This window comes from Hyperolius riggenbachi, chromosome 5 (assembly GCF_040937935.1).
Source record: "Hyperolius riggenbachi isolate aHypRig1 chromosome 5, aHypRig1.pri, whole genome shotgun sequence".
NCBI classification, from domain to species: Eukaryota; Metazoa; Chordata; class Amphibia; order Anura; family Hyperoliidae; genus Hyperolius; species Hyperolius riggenbachi.
Genome location: NC_090650.1, coordinates 63,751,785 through 63,776,153, shown reverse-complemented (window position 1 = coordinate 63,776,153; position 24,369 = coordinate 63,751,785).

Genomic DNA, 24,369 nt, shown 5'->3' with positions numbered 1-24,369 from the left:
TGGTTTTTTTTTAATTGTAATTTTTTTAATTTATTTTTTAATTAAAAAATTTATTTGGGTAATTTTAGTTTGGGAGGGAAACTGATGTAATATAATGTAATTATTTTAAAAAAAAATGTATGTGGGTGCAGTTTAGTATTTGGCCACAAGATGGCCACAGTCAAAAAATTCCTGGAGCGTACGATCACGGTACCAGGAACTATAACAAGGCTGTAATATGCACAGTGAGAAGTTGATTCCTATTGATTGTGTAAAGCAGCACAGTCTATCCGTCCAGATAGACTTAAGTGGTTAAACTATATAAGCAGTTACAGGGGGCAGAGGTGACACAGAGGGGGACACTGCAGGCACAGGGGGCACAGAGGAGGAACAGGCGACAGAGATTGCACAGTGTTCTGACTTAAGAGCAGATTCAGGTTAAGAACAAACCTACAGTCCCTATCTCGTTCGTTAACCGGGGACTACCTGTATATGGTAAGAGGCAGGGCGTAACTACAAATCATGGAGACCCCAGCAAAACTTTGATGAGGACCCCCAATAATCACACCCCTTCCCTTGCCTACCTTGGTGTCCCTCACAGCCTGGGAGTCCATCTTGCATGGGTCATAAAACAGGTTTTTTTGGGGGGGTTTCGGTGCCCACACTGCTAACTGACTTACCTAAGGCACTTTAGTGACCTGAGAAAGCGGGCAGACACCCAAGAAATGTCTTTTTAAATTGTGCTTGAACAAACCTTACCTGATCTAAACCCTTGTATTTCTGGGTTGGTTCATTTGAAGAGGTAAGATACCTCATGTATTTATTTATGTCTTTATAACGTATACTCTTAGAGACATTTATTCTTGTGCACCTCCAACGTTCTTCATGGTGTGGTCACCATGTCCATGACTAGTTACACACATGCAAGTGTGTTACAAAAACACCTGATCTGAAGGATGGAGACATTTAGTGGAGGAAGGGAAGTTTAGTAGTTGGGCCCCCCTCTCAGCTCTGCCCCCCCCCCCTTCCTGCAGTGGCTGGGGCTGCTCCCTTGAAGTTACAGCCCTGGAAAGAGGCAGACAACATGGCAGAGGGCTACAGACAGTGAGAACTGGGTATAAAATGTTCTTCCAGGAAATATTAAAATAAATGCCGTTTCCATTCTAATGTAAAATGCATTACTATAGGTATGCACAAACTCTTGACATATTTGGCTTGTCCTACCCATGGCCTGGAGGTCTCCTCCCAGCCCACAAGATATATTTGTATAATCAACCCCCTGCCCCTAGCCTAAATTTGTGAAGGGCTATTAACTGTTAACTCAAACTTATAAAGCTCTCCACAATCTTTCTCCTTTGTAGATCTTCTCACTAGTTTCCAGATACCAACCCAACCGCAATCTCAAATCTGCATGGAACTTTTTTTTCTCCTCCTCTTCACCTCCTCACATTTACGTTACACAAGATTTTGCACGTGCTTCACCCCTCTTTTGCAATCCCCTGCCACAACACATCTGCCACTCTCAAGCATACGCTTTATGGTTTACCTTAGACCAGGTATGTCAAACCGGTCCTACAAGGGCAGAGATCCTCACACATTTTTGATACAGCTCAAATGAATCGATGGGTCTGAATCAGGAAAGGTGTGGTCCATCAGGTAGAACACATTCCTTTCTTTCTCAGTCCATTCTAAACACTGGCATGGCTCTGGCCCTCCAGGCCTGGAGTTTGACACATGTGCCTTAGACCATTCCCCCTTTTATCTTTACCCAAGTTGTACTCCTACTAGATAACATAAAACACATTGCCTCTAGGTGTGAATAGTGTATACTCTGTACCTCTTATTCCCCCCTACTCCTTTAGATTGTAAGCTCACAAGGACAAGGCTCTTTCAGCCTTCTGTGTCTTGGAGTTACAAATTTATTCATATTAATTTTGTTGCTGTAATTACCAATTCTGTATTTTGTACCGATTCTGTATTTTGTACCAACTCTGTATTTCGTATATTGGTGAATACCATTGTCTGTATTTTGTTCCCCATGTTTGTTTCTTACTTTGTACAGCGCCGCTAAATATGTTGGCAAAGGGGTGTAACTACAAATTTTGGGGCCTCACAGCAAAACTTTTATCTCCCCCCCCCCCCATGTGTACATCCCTTTCCTTGCCTCCCTTTGATGACCCTCATAGCCTGGAGGCCCATCTTCCAAGAGTCATAAAACAAGTGTGGTCACCAAGATCTTCACACCCATGACATTTGTAGCCACCTGTGCCTCCTGTTCCTCATTTTCTGGTTGGCGCGGTCAGCGCCCTTTGACCTGGACATACTGCTCTGCGCATGGGCTGTATGTCCTATGGTGCTTCTGGCGCTCTCTGGCACATCACAGGAAGCCCAATAGGACATACTGTGCCTGTGCAGCAAAGTATGCCCAGGTCAAAGAGCACCGACTGCGCCGACTAGGAAATGAGGAACGGGAGGCAAAGTGGATGAACTGTTGAAGAAGGCTGGCCACGGAAGGTGCGGTAAGCCTATGCGCACCTCTCCACACACACACAGGGTGCCATTTTTAAATTTAAATGAGGGCTAAGGTATCCTTTAAGCCTTTCAGGGAAAAAAACACTCTCACTTCAATTTGTCATTTATTATTACTACACTGCTGTTCCAATTCAATCTGCCGGGAGTCCGTATTACAGCTCATACTTCTCTTTGTTATCGTCATAGTAACAGCACTTCATTTGCAAAGAGACACACAACGTGTGGCAAGAAAAAAAAACACCAAAAAGATAAAAACATTTTTTTTTTACATTTTTACAACTCTTAAAACACATCATGTAATTACTATTTTAGACAGATCCTTCCACTTAGCAACGACTTCCAGCAAGTGCATTATAATGTTCTGTCTCAATATCTACAAAACAGAAGAAAATAAAGAACAACTGCCGTTATTTCACAAATATTAATTTTCTTTTCATGCCAAACAAAGTGTAGTTGGAAGGCTTATGGCAGTCTGAAGTGTGAATCAGAATGGAAAACACAAAAATTGTGCTTTTGGGCTTCCCTGTCGCAATACTGCTGGCAAATGATTTGATGCTTCACACATGCTGAAATGGCCTGACAGTAGACTGCTGTGTCAGTAGATAGTAGCTCTCTTCATCCTGAGATATAATAATGGCAAAAACATTGAAAGCTGTCCCATTGCCGCGCACTGTAAAAAAATGCATGGAGGCTCCAAAACAGACAAAGAAATGGATTGAGACAATTCACAAAGCTCCTGTTAAAACAGACCACACACCAAAAAAGGCCACATACAGCAAACAAGCTTGGCATGATATAAACAGAGGCTTTTGTTAACAAAGTGACGCTATGTTTAACGAGGAGCTGGGCTAGCGGGAGGAAAGCGGACAGAAAGCCAGCAGTTGTCCATCATTCTGTGTGCAGAAAGTCAGTGTTTTGTCTACGTTGGTATCTCACCCAGCAATGCTCCCCCACAGATGGTGTCACACAAGAGCTTTCCTTATGGAAGAAAATAGACTCTCAAGATTTTAAAGAACTGTCTGGAAAGTTTAAAGAAATTTATCCCTTCTATTCTAAACTAGCCGTCCCGCGTCGTAGCATACGCCGCATCTTCTATCTATCTAATAGAGTACGTGCCTCAACCTTGAAGCAAGAAGAATAAAGGTGGGTACACACATCAGATAAAAGTCTGTGGAAAAATGAAAGATCACAGACCAATTTTACCCCCTTCCATGTAGTATGAGAGCCATGCTCTACACAGTCTATTCTATTGAGCTGCACTCCCCATCAGATAGAAATCTTTGCAAGATGCTGCACACAAAGATGCTGTACACATTCAACAGATCAGTATCTGCAAAAGATCCGTTCCTGCAAAAGATCAGTACCTACAAATTCATTCATAGTCTATATTTCCATGTGGATTATTGTGGACATTTTTCTGCATAAGGGCATAAGCATCCGCATCCAATGAATTTTCGATGCTGGTCGAAAACGCAAATATTTCTTAAGATTTTCGTGAAAATTCGCCAAAAAAAACGAAAGCAGGATTTTCGATGCGAAAATGACTTAGCCGAAAATTCGCAAGCAACACTGCTACATGCTACATTAGCACTATCCAGGAGCGCCACAGGAAGGATTCCCAATGCCCCCTTTTTATACAACCGGAGGGACCGCGGGGTCCCAGGCTCTCTCACTGCCTGGGAACCACAGCGGCACCCCGGAGGGGAAGGCTAGGTGCCGCAGGCGCCCCCCCCCAAGCGTGGCCAGCGCAGGGGAGGGCCGTCTGCACCCACCTCCCAATATTAAAAACAGGCACTTACCTTAACGTCCAATGCGTTCTGCTACATGCGCAGTAATTTTCTCATGGAAAGCATTTTTTGCAGTTTGTATCCATTGGAGGCAGGTGGTGGATGGCTTGCTCCGGTGGTGTGAGCCCTGGAGTGAGTTGTCTGCACCTGTCCTCCCCCCCCTCTGGAGTGCTGTATGTGAGCCAGCCCTGAGCTCTAAAGCTCGGGGTGACCCATGCTTCACTCCTTTCTCATGTGGTGCCCCCAAGTTAAAGGGAAGGTTCAGGGAGGGTGGGTAAAAAATAAAAATCAATTTCCACTTACCTGGGGCTTCCTCCAGCCCGTGGCAGGCAGGAGGTGCCCTCGCCGCCGCTCCGCAGGCTCCCGGTGGTCTCCGGTGGCCGACCCGACCTGGCCAGGCCGGCTGCCAGGTCGGGCTCTTCTGCGCTCCAAGTCCTTGTACTTCTGCGTCCCACGCCGGCGCTCTGACGTCATCGGACGTCCTCCGGGCTCTACTGCGCAGGCGCAGAACTACTGCGCCTGCGCAGTAGAGCCCGGAGGACGTCCGATGACGTCAGAGCGCCGGCGTGGGACGCAGAAGTTCCGGGCCTTGGAGCGCAGAAGAGCCCGACCTGGCAGCCGGCCTGGCCAGGTCGGGTCGGCCACCGGAGACCACCGGGAGCCTGCGGAGCGGCGGCGAGGGCACCTCCTGCCTGCCACGGGCTGGAGGAAGCCCCAGGTAAGTGGAAATTGATTTTTATTTTTTACCCACCCTCCCTGAACCTTCCCTTTAATGCGCATGTAGCAGAACGCAATGGACGTTAAGGTAAGTGCCTGTTTTTAATATTGGGAGGTGGGTGTGGACGGCTCTCCCCGACGCTGGCCACGCTTGGGGGGGTGTCGCCTGCGCCTCCCCCTCCGGGGTGTCGCTGTGGTTCCCAGGCAGTGAGAGAGCCTGGGACCCTGTGGTCCCCCCGGTTGTATAAAAAGGGGGCATTGGGAATCCTCCCCATGGCGCTCCTGGATAGTGCTAATGTAGCATGTAGCAGTGTTGCTTGCGAATTTTCACCTCGAAAATCCTGTTTTCGTTTTTTGGCGAATTTTCACGAAAATCTTCAGAAATATTTGCGTTTTCGACCAGCATCGAAAATTCATTGTATGCAGATGCTTATGCCCTTATGCGGAAAAATGTCCACAATAATCCGCATGGAAATTCAATCTATGCGGACGTTTATACGGAAAAATGCCCGCAATAATGCGCAAGAAACTTCTCTGAATGCGGGCGCTAATGCCCTTATGTGGAAAATGTCCGCAATCATACGCAAGTAATGCGAAAATGACTGGCCTTAGGCGAAAATTAATGTGAAAAAATTAGATGGAAAATTTGCCTGTCAAAACGAAATTAGGCGAAAATTCGGTAAAAATGTATCGAAACAAATTTTTGCATTTTCGCTCATCACTGGCAGGTAGCAGGGCGACCACTTTGTGGTATTGGTTTTTTGACCCTGCATAGTTTGGCATGCAAAAGCAAATGCATATTTGCATGAGCATTGCCTCATGAATAGCCAATTAGGCCAGATTTGCAAAGCCAGACTTGCTAGGGTGTAGGCCTCTTTTCCACGGACAGTTGATAGGCAGTAAAATGCCTCTCAAACTCTTACAACTGCTCACTACTGCCTGGTAACAGCTTGCTGCTGCCTGGTAACTGCTTACTGCTGCCTGGTAACTGCTTACTGCTGCCTGGTAACTGTTTGCTGAGCACACAGCTCAACAGTCCGTGGAAAAGAAGCCTAAAACTTGGTGTTTGAGCACGCATACATTTTCTCATGCAAAGTACTTCTTCTTCTTGCTTGAAGGTTGAGGCACTTACTCTATTATATATATAGATTAAATATCAGGCTGACTGTTGTTGGCCGGGCGATTAATTAGAATAACATTTGTAGTTTGAGCAAGAAGTTTTGAATCAGGATGAATGATACCATTTATTGGCTAACTTTAAAGGTATATATAAAAGAGTAAGCTTTCGGCCCTTGGGCCTTCATGAGGCCCAAGAGTCGAAAGCTTACTCTTTTATATACTGTATACTTTTAAAGTTAGTCAATAAATGGGTATCATCCTGATTTAAAATGTCTTTCTTTTACTGATGGCTAACACTGTACAGTAACCTACTATTTGTAGTTTATATACTTGGAAAAAATGTTTGTTTTACGGCCTCACAGGTACTGTCTGTAGCCAGCTGGCCTACTTAAAGGAGTTATCAGGCATTTTGGGGAAAAACAAGCTTTACTCACCTGGGGCTTTCTCCAGCCCCTCGCAGCCGACTGTCCCACGCCGACCGCTCTGCTCTGCGCCGCCGTCCCGGTCTTCGTGCATGGTGCGGAGGCCGACCCCGAGGTCGTCCTCACAGAGACTGGGGCGGTGGTGCAGATCGGAGCGGTCGGTGTGGGACAGTCAGCTGCAAGGGGCTGGAGAAAGCCCCAGTTGAGTAAAGCTTTTTTTTCCCAAAATGCCTGATAACTCCTTTAAAGGACAACTGTAACAAGAAAGATATGGATCGCAGGAATTGAACAGAGGAGCCAACAGGATAAAATATACTAAAAACGTTAAAATTGCTGAGGAGGCAGTGGTGGACTTTCCTCCTCAAAGCAGACATGAAACTGTCAATTTTCAAAGGTTTAGATTTATTAATATACTGTAAAAAAAAAACAGTTGCAACGTGTTTCGCAGGTGTGACCCCGCTTCATCAGGCAATAGGGGATGGAGCAGACAGCAACAAGTGTCTATGTCTCAGCCTAGCGCCTCTGTTTACAGAGCTGCAAATTGTGCCCAAATGACCTGTTTTGGCCTTCACACTATATCCGTTGCATCACGCAATAATTTTGCATTTGAAGAGAAACTGTGACCAAGAATTGAACTTCATCTCAATCAGTAGCTGATACCCTCTTTTAAACGAGAAATCTATTAATTTTCACAAACAGATCATCAGGGGGCTCTGTGTGGCTGATATTGTGGTGAAACCCCTCCCACAGGAAACTGTGAGGACCATGGTCCTGGCAGTTTCCTGTCTGTGAACGACGTTACATTGTGGGAAATAGCTGTTAACAGGAGCCTGCCTGCTATGCTGCCATCCTATTCACCTCTATGAACGCAATGATTACCAGGGAAGGTAAGAGCTATAACTACCTGTTGTCTTGGCTCCTAGTCACCTCTATCTGCTATCACTGCTGGTCACCTCTTCCCATTTCCCACTGTCATCACTGCTTGTCCCTTCCGCTGTTGTTGTTGCAGTCACCCCTTCCCAACTGTCGTCATTGATCATCATCTCTTACTCCCATTGTTACTGCTCATCACCCCTTCCTCCTGTCATCACTGCTCACCGCCCCTTCCTGCTGTTATCACTGCTCATCGCCCCTACCTGCTGTCATCACTGCTCAACACCCCTTCCCTTTGTCACTGCTTGTCACCTCACCTAGTGCCTACTGGTAGAATCTACCTATCTCTACTTGCCTGCCATTAGATTCTAACCATCATTTCCTGCTGGCAACTAGAATTTAACAATACCTACCTGCTACTAAAATCTCCCAATCACATACATGTCTGCTATTAAAATCTGCTTATCACTACCTGCCTGCAATTGCCAGCCATTAGAGGCTACCTATCATTACTAATAACCACAAGAATCTAATAATCATTACCTGACGGCCTCTAAATTTAACAATCACTACCTGCCTGCTACTGCAATCTACCAATCACTACCTGCTGTCCACTACAGTCTGCCTATTACTGCCTACTGACCACTGCAATCTATCACTATCTTCTGGTTGCTAGAATTTATGCTGGGAATACACAATGAAATTTTCAGAATCAGAATCAGAATTCATTTATTTCGCCAAGCACGGTTGCACCGTGCCCGGAATTGGGTTTGGCACATTGATTGGCAAAGAAAGAGTTATACAAACAGACAAGAATAATACAACATAACAAGAGAAGTACAGCAGAACAAGAGCAGAAAAAGGAGTAATACAACATTTGCGGTAGGTCAGTTGCGGGTCTAGCAGGGACAGCAGCGTGTAGCAGAAGATAATTCTAATACGACCTAGGCAAGGCAGTAAACAGAGCGGCCGCAGCCGAAGCCAGATATTAGTCTGGTAGATGGCTGCAGAGGCGGTCAGTGGAATGAGCAGAGTTCAAGACTCTAACGGCCGTGGGAAAAAAAGTGTTCATACATCTAGTAGTCTTAGCAGGGATGGACCGGAACCTCCGGCCCAGTTTGAGTCAAGTGAAAAAACTGTGGCCAGGGTGAGAGGGGTCGCCCACAATTTTCATTGCTCAATTTCGCAGTCTAGATGAGATCTAGAGGGGGAAGAGGTTTCCCAATAATCCTCTCCGCTGAGTTGATGACCCTCTGACGTTTTTATCTGTCAGCAGATTTACTGTCCGATCGAGTTTTCAAACGATTTTCCGATCGTTTTCCTGATTGATTTACATTCACTTCTATGAGAAATCGATGAGAAAAATGAGATCAGAAAAATGAGATCGGACCTGTCAGAAATTATCTAACGAACTATCTATCTGGCAAAAAATCTCATGGTGTATTCCCAGCTTTAAAGATCACTACCTGCCTGCTACTACAATCTGCCGATCTGTTGTGTTCAGTAATCTAGGATGCAGAATAACTGGAACTATAGGTTTATTTACAAGCTGCTGCAGTTCTGTACATAAAGCCATGCTTTGCTTTGTATATCCAGCACACACACTGACAAGCAGAAACAGGAACCAACAAGTCTAAAACAGCATAGATAAATCCAATGCAATCATGTGGTATTACAGTAGTATCACAGTAACATCACAGCGCCATCTACAGGCCAGAAGCATGAACACCACATTATCACTGCACGTGCCCAGACATTGCTCAATTTTCCTGTATGATCAAACATTTTATTTTGATAATTTTATTGCATCAGGCAAGAATCGATTATGTTTCATTCAGCTCAATCAATGGAAATTGGCTAATGTATGGTCAAACTGACCAATTTACTTGACTGGGTAAGATGGAAAATATTGGTCGTTGTGGGGGAATTGGCTACTGTTCACATGATTTCATTCGAGACAGAATCAATATATGGTTTCAGAGCATGAAGGCACAACATTGCTCAGAGTGATTAGGAGGAGAAACTCATAGGATCTGGCTTGTAGTGTGTGTCTCACTAGTTGATCGACTTTTGATCTAACACACTGTAGTGTAAATTTACCGCTCAGTAAAGTTGATCGTTTAACCACTTAAAGGAGTCATCAGGGAAGATTTAATAAAATAAGTGCTACTTACCGGGGGCTTCGTCCAGCCCCAAGCTCCCAGCATGTCCCTCGCCGCATCTCTTCCCGCAGCCGTTCGGCACAGCTCGCTCCCGGTCCCCGGCGATGACGTCAGTGCGACCTCTAGGTCGGCCTGTACTGCGCCTGCGCAAGCGGCGCTATCAATCACCGTCACGTGGGCCGTAGCGGACTGTTCAGGCGCAGTAGTTCTGCGCTTGTGCAGTGATTGACAGCGCCACTCTCGCAGGCACAGTACAGGCCGACCTAGAGGTCGCCCTGACGTCATCGCCGGGGACCGGGAGCGAGCTGTGCCGACTGGCTGCGGGAAGAGATGCGGCGAGGGACATGCTGGGAGCTTGGGGCTGGACGAAGCCCCCGGTAAGTAGCACTTATTTTATTAAATCTTCCCTGATGACTCCTTTAAGGACCACAGGCTTAAACCCCCCTAGTGATCAGGCCATTTTTTACTAATTAGGCCACTGCAGCTTTAAGGCCTCGCTGTAGGGCCGTACAACTCAGCACACAAGTGATTTCCCCTACTTTTCTGCCCACCAACAGAGCTTTCTGTTGGTGGGTTCTGATCCCTACAGGGATTTGTATTTATTTATGTATTTATTTATTTTTCTTGTATAAATTTGTGCATTTTTTTTTTATAACCCTCCCTCCCCCCGCCAGCCAATCTGTGCGATCGGCTGTCATAGGCATCAGCCTATGACAGCGGATCACTTTAATGCCTCCCAGGGGGACAGCCGAGTCACACAACTGTCCCCAGTAAAGCGCTGCCATAGATCGCAGCGCTACACCGTGTTATTAGATGGCGGTTTTGCTGTCTAAAAGTCTCCTAGTGGTGATCACCGCTGGGAGACTGATGACGGAGCAGAGCTCTGTCATTCAATCTGAGCTGTGCACGCATCGGGTGCATGTGATCTCCTGCAAAACCCCGCCCCAGGACTTCATGCCAATTTCCGTGGAGGGGTCCTGGGGCTGCCACCGAGTTCATGCCAATCGGCGTTACGTGATCGTCAAGAAGTTAAGCACTCGATGGAAAATCAAGTAATGTATGGGGACCTTACCTGCTTGCTACTAAAGCAGGCCACTACAATCAACCTGAAACTACCTGCCTGTAACAACAATCTAGCTGTCAGATTGTGATTTGGTGTGTAGGGGCAGAGGGGATAGAGGTGGGGCATAGGTTTGCCTAGTAATGAGCACACATTTTGCATAATCGTAACTTCGCATCGTAAATCGCAATAACGATGTGAAATCGTAATGAAAAACTTTAGGAAAAAAACGGTAATTAATTTTATTTGTAAACTTAATTAGGAACCGTAATTCTGCATTTTCACTTTGTTTTCACGTAATTCAGTGCCAACTTTAGCGGTCAATAGCAGAAGCCACCATACATGCCATTGTCACCAAAATAGCTATATATATGTTAAGGGGAAGGGTGGGAACAATACAGAAAAATATTTTTAAAGACCTTGTAGTTTTTGAGAAAATCAATTTTAAAAATGCAAAGGAAAAATGTTTTTAAACTCAGAAAAATGACAATTTAAAGACAATTTTTCATTTGCATTTTTCAAATCGATTTTTCTAAAAACTACAAAATCTTTTTGATTATGGCTTCTGAAATCTGCCTCTCCTCCTTGACATACGCAGCAATTTTGGTGACAATGGCTTGTACAGTGGCTTTGCTATTAACCACTAAATTCGGCACTCAGTTACGCAAAAATTACGTGAAATTACGAATAAATTACATAAAATGAATTGAATGTCCAAATAGTAATTACCTATGGCCATAATTAGCAGATTAGGATCATCACCAGTATGGGGCCAGCACCCTGGATATGTGGTATGAAGGGATAGGAAGGAGAAGCTAAAATGATGTCTGTTCCCATCTCACTACTAAATAATGTAAAGTGGACCTGAACTCAGAACCCTTCTCTGCTCTAAAAGATACACAACAGCATAATAACCTTTAAACAAAAACATTTCTTTGTTACAGCTGATACAAATCCTAAAATAAATCTGCACAGTTTCTACTTCCTGATTCATGGAAGCAGCCATATTGTTTACAGCCTGTGCTTTCAAATGGGCTTATCTGCTTATCTGCCATAGGCAGTCATGTAACACAGGGGGAGATGAAATTACAACTTGTGATTAGACACAAAATGAGGGGGGTTACACAGGTTAAACTCTTTCAATACATACAGGGTGCATTTTTGTTATGTTTTCCTTTTATCCTATGCAAGAGTTTAGGTCCACTTTAACTTTACTCCATTGTCAGCCAGTAATCACCCCCTAGAATACACAAATAAGAGAAGTGAATATCATTTAGAAATATGAATTAGGATGATGACAGGACGTGACCGGGACTCTTATTTTCTCAGGGTGCACAGACCTGTATGAATAGCAGCTGAATCCTCCATTTTGCTGTGTAATCCCATCATTGTGCAGTTAGGCTCAGTGTGGCATACAGTCAGGTTTTGTGTACATTGTGTACATAGTTCCAGCAACACAGTGTCAATAAAATTGGAGTTTATTTTGTCCTTTATAACCTTTTTGAATTTGAAAAATGCAGACCACAAAAGGATGCAGTATAAATAACATCATTTTATGTCAGCACCTCGATTTATTCCACATGCTGAATGAAAAAGTGTTTAACTTGTTTTTTTAGGTGTTATGTAATTTTTCCTTATGTTAAAGTAGGACTCCAGATTCTTCCCTCTCTGGCGTGGTGTCCTTATACTACAGCTCCTGCTTCTCACCTTCAGACCACTTGGATCCAAGCAGCTTTTTTTTCTGCAGTTTGCCCTGGTTTCTAATAGCTGTAGGATCTGCTATATTTCCCTCTTCCCTTATTTATCCAGGGGATGGTGTGAATTGAATCAAGGGTGACTTCTCTAAACAGTTTGAAGCACAGTTTGCTATTTCCTGTTTCCTCCACACCAACCCGATGAAAACTTTTGTTTGCTCATTGCTATTGCTGATTACAACAGTCTCTATCTACCTGCTCTTTCTGCAGGCTGCGGAAATAGGGTAATAAACGACTCTAACAAACATTTAAATGTAAAAAGATGAGGTAGAATGGATTTTTTTACTAATGAGCTACATTGTTAACATGCATTTTTAGTGTGCTTCTGAGATTCCCTGGGTCTAAAAATGCTTCTTGGTTACCTTTAACCAGTTCCCCACCTCTGTATCGTGTATCTACGCCTCTGTGGACTTCACCTCAGCACCAGGGATGTAGATACACGTATGTGATGTTTTACAGCAATAAGCGCAACCCTCTCGCAGCTACTGCGACCCCCCCCATGCCCCCCACTCGTGTCTATCGTGACACCCCCCCCCATAACACCCCCCCCCCCAGTGGCAGATTTCTAATTAATGTATAGATCATTTTGGTGTCATAAGTGGTGACAAAGTTATTGGTGAATGAATGGGAAGAGCGTGATGTGTGAAAATTGATCTGTTTTATTTTAGGGGAAATAACCTGTGGTAGGGAAGTGGTTAAGGCCCAAATACTGTCTGATTAGGAGATGAGACACTAATCAGCCCCTGTAAGACAGATTGTCAGTGCTATAACAGCAATGTTTTCACAGATATCCAGCCTATGCCCCCCCCCCCCCCCCATCAGTCAATGCCCTCTACCCCATTTATCGCCATCTGAATGAAAAAGGTCACTATGGAAGTAGACACAGTAGACATAGGAAGACGTCAGAAATATAACAAAGAAAGGCTGGAATGTTGCCAAAACTTATGTATGGAAGCCACAGTCCTACTGGAAGAATGTGCTCTGGACAGATGAGATAAAAATACAACTTTTCGGTAACACACATCATTCAACTGTTTACAGAAATAAAAAGAAGCCTTCAAAGAAAAAACAAGGTCCCTGCAGTCAAACATTTAGGTTACTGAGCTGTAAGAACCCTGCCTACAGTAATATTGCTGAGTGCAGGTAGTGCTCCATAATATTACTATTACTAATAGCAGCAGAGCACAGTGTGTTGCACGATGAGTGTGACCCATGGTAACCAGGTAATGTGAGCATTGCTATGGCAATGCAAGCATCGTTCGTAACCCATGTTACCATAACAATGCTTTCGCAGCCCATATGCCACAGGTAGAGCTAATTCTGCGGTATTCTGCTGCCATTAGTACTGGTAATATTTGTATGCACTGCTTGCAGTATTACCATAGGTTGTTGCATCAGACCCCTTACCTCAGCAGTTTTATTTGCTTTAAAGCGGACCTGAACACAGAATTTCGTCACTGCTCTAAAAGAAAAGCAACAACATAATAACATTTAAAGAAAAAAAATTCTTTGTTACAGCTGATACAAATCCTGCAATAAATCTGCTTCCTGTTTTCAAGGAAGCAAACATAGGGTTAACATCCTATGTTTACATATTAGCTGCTGTGCCTAGGACTGCCGAAATACAGCTAACACAGCTGAGAGAACAAATTACTCTTGTGATTAGTCACAGATGAGGGGGAATTAGACAGGCTAAACTCTCTAAATACATACAGGGTATAGTTCTGTATGTTTTCCTTCTGTCCTGTGCAAGAGTTCAAGTCTACTTTAAAGGGAACCAAGCATTATTTTTAACTCCCAGTGCAGCTCAATAGCAAATTAAAAATGCATGCTAAAAATGTGGCTCATTATTAAAAAATAATAATTTTACCTTATCTTTTACATTTAAGTTTAATAAAAGGCAGTATTCTTCTACTTCCACTATTTCCTCTGCCCGCAAGCCACCCACAAGCATCAGATGGAAGACAGATAAGGACTCTTCTAATTATTATTATTATTATTAACTTAAATAGCGCCAGCATCTTCTGTGACACTGTACAACAGCATACAGTTTATAACAACAGAAAAAAAACAATACAACAGTAATACAATGGTGGATTAACGCTGATGCAGTGAACAATCAACTACACATTTTAACACAGGGGTGAGAGGTATGTATACACATTGCACAGCTTTGAAAGACAAAAAAGGAAGAGAGCCCTGGCCAAAAGGCCTTAGGCTCCCTGCACACTGCATGCGATTCCAATTCCGCTTTTTAATCGGTTTTTAAATCCGATACCAATTTTTAATCTTTACTGCATGCTGCATTTTTTGATCCGTTTTTCTGTTGAATGTATTCAGGGAAAATCCGAATTGAAAATTGGAATCGGAAAACAGATTTGCAGTGTGCAGGGAGCCTTATAGTCGAAGGGGCCTGTTTCCACTGTCGCTGAAATTGGACCGAATCCACAGAGTTTCATTGGGATAATGCCGCCGCCATCCGAATCTCTTTGGATGAGTGGTGTAGCAAAGTTCATGATGGACTGTAGCAGGGCTAAATGGTTGGCGGGGAGGCCGCAGTGCAGAGAGTGCATGCATCAGAAGTTTGGTAGTATCCAGTGTGAGAAAAGGGAAGATGCGGAAGATATTTTTTCGTTTATCAATGTGTTGTTTGAATAGGATACTTGAGTCCAGTATTACTAGGCAGCGAGCTTGGGGGACAGGCGTTATTGAAGTGCCATCAACAGACACAATAGTGATGCCAGACAGTGGCATTGCATTGTGTGGTGGGAAGATTAAAATTTCAGTCTTGTCCATATTAAGTTTTAGAAATCGGGACATAAAGGAGGCTATTGCATTGAGACAATCAGGGACATGAGCTGTTAAAGTATCCAAAGCGGGTGCTGAAATGTAAATTTGGGTATTTTCAGCGTAAAGGTGATATTAGAAGCCAAAGGAACTAATGAGCTGAACAAGACTATAAGTGAAGATAGAGAAAAGGAGAGGTCCGAGGACTGTGCCTTGGGGGACTCCAACAGTGAGTGGTCGTGGAGAGGAGGTGGTGCCGGAGTGGGCGACTCTGAATGCCCTATCTGTGAGATAAGAGGAATGCCAGGAGAGTGCAAGACTCTGAATGCCCATGGAGGAGAGGATTTGGAGAAGGAGAGGGTGGTCTACTGTCAAAAGCGGAAGAGTGGTCAAGGAGGATAAGGATCGAGTAGAGGCCTTCAGATTTAGCAATTGCCAGGTCGTTGGTTACTTTGAGTTGGGAAGTTTTTGTTGAGTGGCTGGGATGGAATCCAGATTGGAGGTTGTCAAACAGAGAGTTAGCAGTGAGGTGACGGACTAAGTCGGTGTAGATGTGGTGATCAAGTACTTTAGAAGAGAAGGGGAGGAGAGAAATAGGGCAGTAGTTGGGCAAGGAAGAGGGGTCAAGAGAAGGGTTTTTTTTAGTATAGGCGTTATGACGGCCTGTTTGAGCGTGGATTTAGACTTAATTGCCTTAATTGATCTGAGCTTGTGGGCAATTCATAATACTTAATTGCCCACAGCTTAAGATCAAACAAACTCAATCAGCATTAGAAAGGGGAGAAGAGGGGGATGACTGTGCTTCAAACAGATAAGTTAAGTCACACTTGAATAATTTCACACCAACCCTTGATAATGGCAGTGAAAAGGAAGTGGGGGGTGTTAACTTCTCAAACATGGCAGCCCTTTCATATATTATAAAACATGAACGATTTTACTCCAAATCCCCCCCCCCCCCCCCCACCCCATCCTTTTAATGAAGTAGAAAACTAAAGCCAGCATTTTGTCATTTATATCAGAGCCTCCTTCTCTTCCTTGTGTTGACTAGCGAGTATCAATCAGACAGTGAAATCAGTGAGTTAATTACATGACATATAATAGCAGCCAACGTCTTGTCGCTGGAAAGCATACTAAAGACTTCTCCTCGCCTTCTTTTGGGTCACAAGAATGACAAGAGAAATTCAGCTGCCTGGATTCTTCATCGTGTCCTGTCAAAACAACATGATTTGTATTTAATTATTGTGCTGCTGGGGTACATGAATCTTTGTCACCGGGTTCAATATATTTACCGTAGAAAGTAAGCGAGGCGCTGTGATTAAAACCGCTCTGAATGGCATGGAAATTGAGTGCGGAGCTGAAAGTAAGCCAATGTTTAGAGCAAGATGGAACTTGCTATGTATTTGCTAATGTTTCTTTCTCCCTTTCTGAAAAGCAACGCATTTATGGAGCAAAAGGGTAAACTATCTGTTCTTGTGAAACTGACACGGATATTGTGCTTCTGTAATTACAGCAAAGACCGTTAAAGAAGAACTGCCGGAAAAATATGGCTTTTCAACAAAATTCAAATTTGTTTTTAAAGAACCACTTTCGAGAAAAACTGTAAAATTTAAAATACATGTAAACAAATGCGGATAAGAAATGTGTTTCTTTCAGAGTAAAATGAATAAATTACTTTTCTCCTATGTTGCTGGTATTTACAGTAGTTAGTAGAGATTTGACGGAACTGACATGTTCTTGACTAGTCCATCTCTTAATGGGGGATTCTCAGCATGGCATTTATTCTTTACAAAAGCACTCCCTGGAAAGGATCTATACAAAGATGTGAGCCGCTCCCCCTACCTGTTTGCACACTATTCTGGCAGTTGGACTGAGAAACTGTGGTTCACTTAAGTGCTTCTGAAAAGAAAGAAAATCCTGAGACTTCCCCATGAGGAGATGAGCTAGTCCAAAACCTGCTTGATTTCTACTGTCCATCGTAAGTGACAGCAACATAAAGCAAGTAATTTATAGCACATTTTACTCTGGGAGAAATGTACCTTTTATTTATGTGTTATCACGTAAATTACATTTTACAAAATGTTAAAAATGTTCACAATAGTGCTCCTTTAAAGTAAACCTGAGATAAATTAAACACAAGGATCTACACTTACCTGGAGCTTCCTCGAGCCGAACACGGTAAATCCAGCGCTGGACACTTGGGCGCAGCAGCGCAGGAGACTTGGGCGCAGCCAGCGCCACCATAGGCCATAATAGGAACTACGGCTATCGCAGGCACAGGGAGTAACTTCAGCGCCGTCAGCAGACGGAGCTGAAGTTGCTTTTAAAACAATAATTCTGCTTCCAGCAATTGCTGGAAGCCGAATTATTTCATTCCCCCACTATCCATGGCGGCCTGGAGGGGGAATAGTAATTAACACGGCCCGGACTTGTGCGGCAGCAGGATCAGTCATATACTGGCTGTGTCCTGCGCCCAAGTCTCCGGCGCCGTTCTCTCTCGTACGCTCCTCGAGCTCCCTGTAGTCCGTGGCCTCCCGCAGGGTGTATCCGCTTCTGTCCATTCTCCAGTGGTCAGCCCCCATAGTCTGTGACTTCTGCTCATGTGTGGTCCTGGCTGCACGCCTTCTTGGTCCTGCTCTAGTGCACAGGAGTGTTCTGTGCTTACACCATTAGTTAAGGCTTGTAACTGCGCAGGCCAGGGGTGCGCATGCACAATAGTCTTCGATTGGCCCAGTCGGGGACTTTACCAGAGCTGACTGCGGGAGAGTGGACAAGACCGGATGGACATCGAGGGAGTGGGAGCTTTCTAACTACAGTGGACTGGAGGAAACCTCAGGAAAGTATAAAGGTGGCCATGCATGCCGATCGTCCATCCGATTTGATAATTATCTAAATTTGGTACCACAACAAACATACCCGATCGATAATTTGACCAATTTCACACCAAGACTGGACAAATGCATCAACCTGACATGCTGGAAAATCTCGGGACAAGGTGGTCCATCAGTAATGGTGTGCTATATAGAGTGACAAATGTGACCCCAAATGCTGCCCCCCTAAATGGTGTATGTGTGCCCTGGTGCCTGATATATATGTGTCCCCCGATGCTGGCAGCCTTACCTGTCCATTGCTGCCGAGTGTCCACTGTACTTCCACATCCGCATTCCACCTGACTGCCAAAAGACTTTTAATGCACAGGACACATATAGTATTTGGTTTGACAGGTGGCTTTAGGAGGCCGATTCCTTAAAGAGGAGCTGTTAGGTATAGGGTCTCAGAGAAAAAAATAAACACATATATCAGTAGCTAAATATTGGCTGTACTTACATCACATATGCATTTCACTGTCCACGTTTGGATTTCAGAGAATTTTTATCTAGTATTTGCAGAGATTTATGCTCCTGACAGTTCCTGGCAGGTTCCATCTTTGTCTGAAGCCAATTGTGATGTAATATCCTCCCTTACCCTGCTTCCTGATTTAGTATTCATTATCTCTCCCAACTCCCAGCTCTCAGACACTCCCACCAGTCATCCCAAACATCATAGTGCCCATTGGGACATCACAGCTCTGACAGCGGGCAGGGGGGCTTGCGGGTCTGGGGGTGCTTGCGGACATCACTGGTGTCAACGGCGGGGGGGGCATTCTGACATCATGGGTGTCAGCTGGTGGGGGTTGTGCAGGCGCACATCACGAATGTCAGCGGGGGGGGAAGATGTCAGCAGGGGTGAGGGGTAGGGTATACGGACACACATCACGGGTGTCAGCGGGGGGTGGGGTGCCACCGGCGAACATCACGGCTCTGTCAGGGGGAGGTTTCAGTACCTCACAGCTCTGTCAGCTGAGCCAGAAGGGATAGAGGAAGCAGCCGATCGGGCTGCTGTAAAGAATTAGGATAGGGAAATGAAGTGGAGGACCAGGGAGGGCAGTAGGGAGAAAAAAAACACTCCCAGCGTGCTCTGCTACATCTGTTATACGGCCTGCGGCCTCCTTAGGAGCATGGGGAAAAGAGGATACCTATTCAGCCCATAAAAAAGTAAGAAAGATTTTTAACTTCAATGCTGTCTTTTTTGCTACCTGCCAAACTGTTTAACACAGGGGAACAGAGACTTAAATTTGCTTTAAAAGATTTCATGCTGATATCGATCAGGAATCAACCTGTGTGGGCAGCCAACAAGCCAGAGAGAGATCTGTCTCTTGGTCTATCTGCCTGTACAGCGATAGATGTATGGCTACCTTATAACCTTGTGTTCAGTTGATCTCAGGTACAATTTAACCACTTCAGGACCACAGTCTTTCTACCCCTTAAGGACCAGGCACTTTTTTTCCATTCAGACCACTGCAGCTTTCACGGTTTATTGCTCGGTCATACAACCTACCACCTAAATGAATTTTACCTCCTTTTCTTGTCACTAATAAAGCTTTCTTTTGATGCTATTTGATTGCTCCTGCGATTTTTACTTTTTATTATATTCATCAAAAAAGACATGAATTTTGGCAAAAAAATGATTTTTTTAACTTTCTGTGCTGACATTTTTCAAATAAAGTAAAATTTCTGTATACATGCAGCGCGAAAAATGTGGACAAACATGTTTTTGATTAAAAAAAACCCATTCAGTGTATATTTATTGGTTTGGGTAAAAGTTATAGCGTTTACAAACTATGGTGCCAAAAGTGAATTTTCCCATTTTCAAGCATCTCTGACTTTTCTGCGCACCTGTCAGGTTTCATGAGGGGCTAAAATTCCAGGATAGTACAAATACCCCCCAAATGACCCCATTTTGGAAAGAAGACATCCCAAAGTATTCAGTGAGAGGCATGGTGAGTTCATAGAAGATTTTATTTTTTGTCACAAGTTAGCGGAAAATGACACTTTCTGACAAAAAAAAGAAAAAAAAAAAGTTTCCATTTCTTCTAACTTGCAACAAAAAAAAATGAAATCTGCCACGGACTCACTATGCTCCTCTCTGAATACCTTGAAGTGTCTACTTTCCAAAATGGGGTCATTTGTGGGGTGTGTTCACTGTCCTGGCATTTTGGGGGGTGCCTAATTGTAAGCACCCCTGTAAAGCCTAAAGATGCTCATTGGACTTTTGGCCCCTTAGCGCAGTTAGGCTGCAAAAAAGTGCCACACATGTGGTATTGCCGTACTCAGGAGAAGTAGTATAATGTGTTTTGGGGTGTATTTTTACACATACCCATGCTGGGTGGGAGAAATATCTCCATAAATGACAATTGTTTTATTTTTTTTACACACAATTATCTATTTATAGAGATATTTCTGCCACTCAGCATGGGTATGTGGAAAAATACACCCCAAAACACATTATACTACTTCTGCTGAGTACGGCGATACCACATGTGTGGCACTTTTTTGCACCCTAACTGCGCTAAGGGGCCCAAAGTTCAATGAGTACCTTTAGGATTTCACAGGTCATTTTGAGAAATTTCGTTTCAAGACTACTCCTCGCGGTTTAGGGCCCCTAAAATGCCAGGACAGTATAGGAACCCACAAATTACCCCATTTTAGAAAGAAGACACCCCAAGGTATTCCCTTAGGAGGATGGTGAGTTCATAGAAGATTTTTTTTTTTTGTCACAAGTTAGCGGAAATTGATTTTAATTGTTTTTTTTCACAAAGTGTCATTTTCCGCTAACTTATGACAAAAAATAAAATCTTCTATGAACTCACCATACTCCTAACGGAATACCTTGGGGTGTCTTCTTTCTAAAATGGGGTCATTTGTGGGGTTCCTATACTGCCCTGGCATTTTAGGGGCCCTAAACCGTGAGGAGTAGTCTTGAAACCAAATGTCGCAAGATGACCTGTGAAATCCTAAAGGTACTCATTGGACTTTGGGCCTCTTAGCGCACTTAGGGTGCAAAAAAGTGCCACACATGTGGTACCGCCGTACTCAGGAGAAGTAGTATAATGTGTTTTGGGGTGTATTTTTACACATACCCATGCTGGGTGGGAGAAATATCTCTGTAAATGACAATTGTTTGATTTTTTTTTACACACAATTGTCCTTTTACAGAGAGATTTCTCCCACCCAGCATGGGTATGTGTAAAAATACACCCCAAAACACAATATACTACTTCTTCTGAGTACGGCGATACCACATGTGTGACACTTTTTTGCAACCTAGGTGCGCTAAGGGGCCTAACGTCCTATTCACAGGTCATTTTGAGGCCTTTGGATTCTAGACTACTGCTCACGGTTTAGGGCCCCTTAAATGCCAGGGCAGTATAGGAACCCCACAAGTGACCCCATTTTAGAAAGAAGACACCCCAAGGTATTCTGTTAGGAGTATGGTGAGTTCATAGAAGATTTTTTTTTTGTCACAAGTTAGCGGAAAATGACACTTTGTGAAAAAAAAAACAATACATATCATTTTCCGCTAACTTGTGATAAAAAATAAAATCTTCTATGAACTCATCATACACCTTACAGAATACCTTGGGGTGTCTTCTTTCTAAAATGGGGTCACTTGTGGGGTTCCTATACTGCCCTGGCATTTTACGGGCCCAAAACTGTGAGTAGTCTGGAAACCAAATTTCTTAAAATGACTGATCAGGGGTATAAGCATCTGCAAATTTTGATGACAGGTGGTCTATGAGGGGGCAAATTTTGTGGAACCGGTCATAAGCAGGGTGGCCTCTTAGATGACAGGATGTTTTGGGCCTGATCTGATGGATAGGAGTGCTAGGGGGTGACAGGAGGTGATTGATGGGTGTCTCAGGGGGCGGTTAGAGGGGAAAATAGATGCAATCAATGCACTGGGGAGGTGATCGGAAGGGGGTCTGAGGGGGACCTGAGGGTTTGGCCGAGTGATCAGGAGCCCACACGGGGCAAATTAGGGCCTGATCTGATGGGTAGGTGTGCTAGGGGGTGACAGGAGGTGATTGATGGGTGTCTCAAGGTGTGATTAGAGGGGGGAAATAGATGCAAGCAATGCACTAGCGAGGTGATCAGGGCTGGGGTCTGAGGACGTTCTGAGGTGTGGGCGGGTGATTGGGTGCCCGCAAGGGGCAGATTAGGGTCTAATCTGATGGGTAACCGTGACAGGTGGTGATAGGGGGTGATTGATGGGTAATTAGTGGGTGTTTAGAGGAGAGAAGAGATGTAAACACTGCACTTGGGAGGTGATCTGATGTCGGATCTGCGGGCGATCTATTGGTGTGGGTGGGTGATCAGATTGCCCGCAAGGGGCAGGTTAGGGGCTGATTGATGGGTGGCAGTGACAGGGGGTGATTGATGGGTGGCAGTGACAGGGGGTGATTGATAGGTGATTGACAGGTGATCAGTGGGTTATTACAGGGAATAACAGATGTAAATATTGCACTGGCGAATTGATAAAGGGGGGTCTGAGGGCAATCTGAGCGTGTGGGCGGGTGATTGGGTGCCCGCAAGGGGTAGATTAGGGTCTAATCTGATGGGTAACAGTGACAGGTGGTGATAGGGGGTGATTGATAGGTGATTGATGGGTAATTAGTGGGTGTTTAGAGGAGAGAATAGATGTAAACAATGGATTTGGGAGGTGATCTGATGTCGGATCTGCGGGCAATCTATTGGTGTGGGTGGGTGATCAGATTGCCCGCAAGGGGCAGGTTAGGGGCTGATTGATGGGTGGCAGTGACAGGGGGTGATTGATGGGTGGCAGTGACAGGGGGTGATTGATAGGTGATTGACAGGTGATCAGTGGGTTATTACAGGGAATAACAGATGTAAATATTGCACTGGCGAATTGATAAAGGGGGGTCTGAGGGCAATCTGAGCGTGTGGGCGGGTGATTGGGTGCCCGCAAGGGGTAGATTAGGGTCTAATCTGATGGGTAACAGTGACAGGTGGTGATAGGGGGTGATTGATAGGTGATTGATGGGTAATTAGTGGGTGTTTAGAGGAGAGAATAGATGTAAACAATGGATTTGGGAGGTGATCTGATGTCGGATCTGCGGGCGATCTATTGGTGTGGGTGGGTGATCAGATTGCCCGCAAGGGGCAGGTTAGGGGCTGATTGATGGGTAGCAGAGACAGGGGGTGATTGACTGGTGATTGACGGGTGATTGACGGGTGATTGACAGGTGATCAGGGGGGATAGATGCATAGAGTACACGGGGGGAGGGGTCTGGGGGGGGGGTCTGGGGAGAATCTGAGGGGTGGGGGGGTGATCAGGAGGGGGCAGTGGGCAGGGGGGGGATAAAAAAAAAATAGCGTTGACAGATAGTGACAGGGAGTGATTGATGGGTGATTAGGGGGGGTGACTGGGTGCAAACAGTGGTCTGGGGGGTGGGCAGGGGGGGGTCTGAGGGGTGCTGTGGGCGATCAGGGGGCAGGGGGAGGGAAATCAGTGTGCTTGGGTGCAGACTAGGGTGGCTGCAGCCTGCCCTGGTGGTCCCTCGGACACTGGGACCACCAGGGCAGGAGGCAGCCAGTATAATAGGCTTTGTATACATTACAAAGCCTATTATACAATGTAAGTGCGGCGATCCGGGTGCTAGTAACCCGCCGGCGCTTCCGAACGGCCGGCGGGTTACTACGAGCGGTGGGCGGAGCCAGTCCCCGGCGGCTGATCGCGTCACGAATGACGCGATCGCCGCATAACCACTCCCGCAGCCGCCCCCGCCGATGGGCGTATTGCGGTCGTTTGGGCCCGGACTTTGCCGCCGCCCATCGGCTGGGGGCGGTCCTTAAGTGGTTAAAGGGTACCTGAAGTTATTGTGACATGATGGTTGAGTCACAAAGCTTTTATCTGGAATTATCTCACCTATAAGGATTTATTATTCACCTCAACTATAAAGCTGCGCACATACATCCAAGAAGCGCGTGACCAAGTGCACGACCTGACCAACCGCACAACCTGTATGTGCGTACAACTAAACAACCAACTCATTTACATACTGCATACATACATGACGGACTGCATGATTCGGCCGCATTCAAAACAAGAACAAGTCTTTCTAATGACTTGTACACACACAACCAAGTGCACGATATCAGCCCATCAGTCGTGTGAGTAGATCTGACGGTTGGATCGGGCAAATCGGCTGATATCAGTTGCTAGTCTAGCGTTTTGTGCGCGTACACGCACCTTATTACCGTCTAACAGACTGAAGTCAGACGATAATCAGGCAGCAGGTTGATCCATGTGTACGAGTCTTTAGGATTACTAATTCATGAG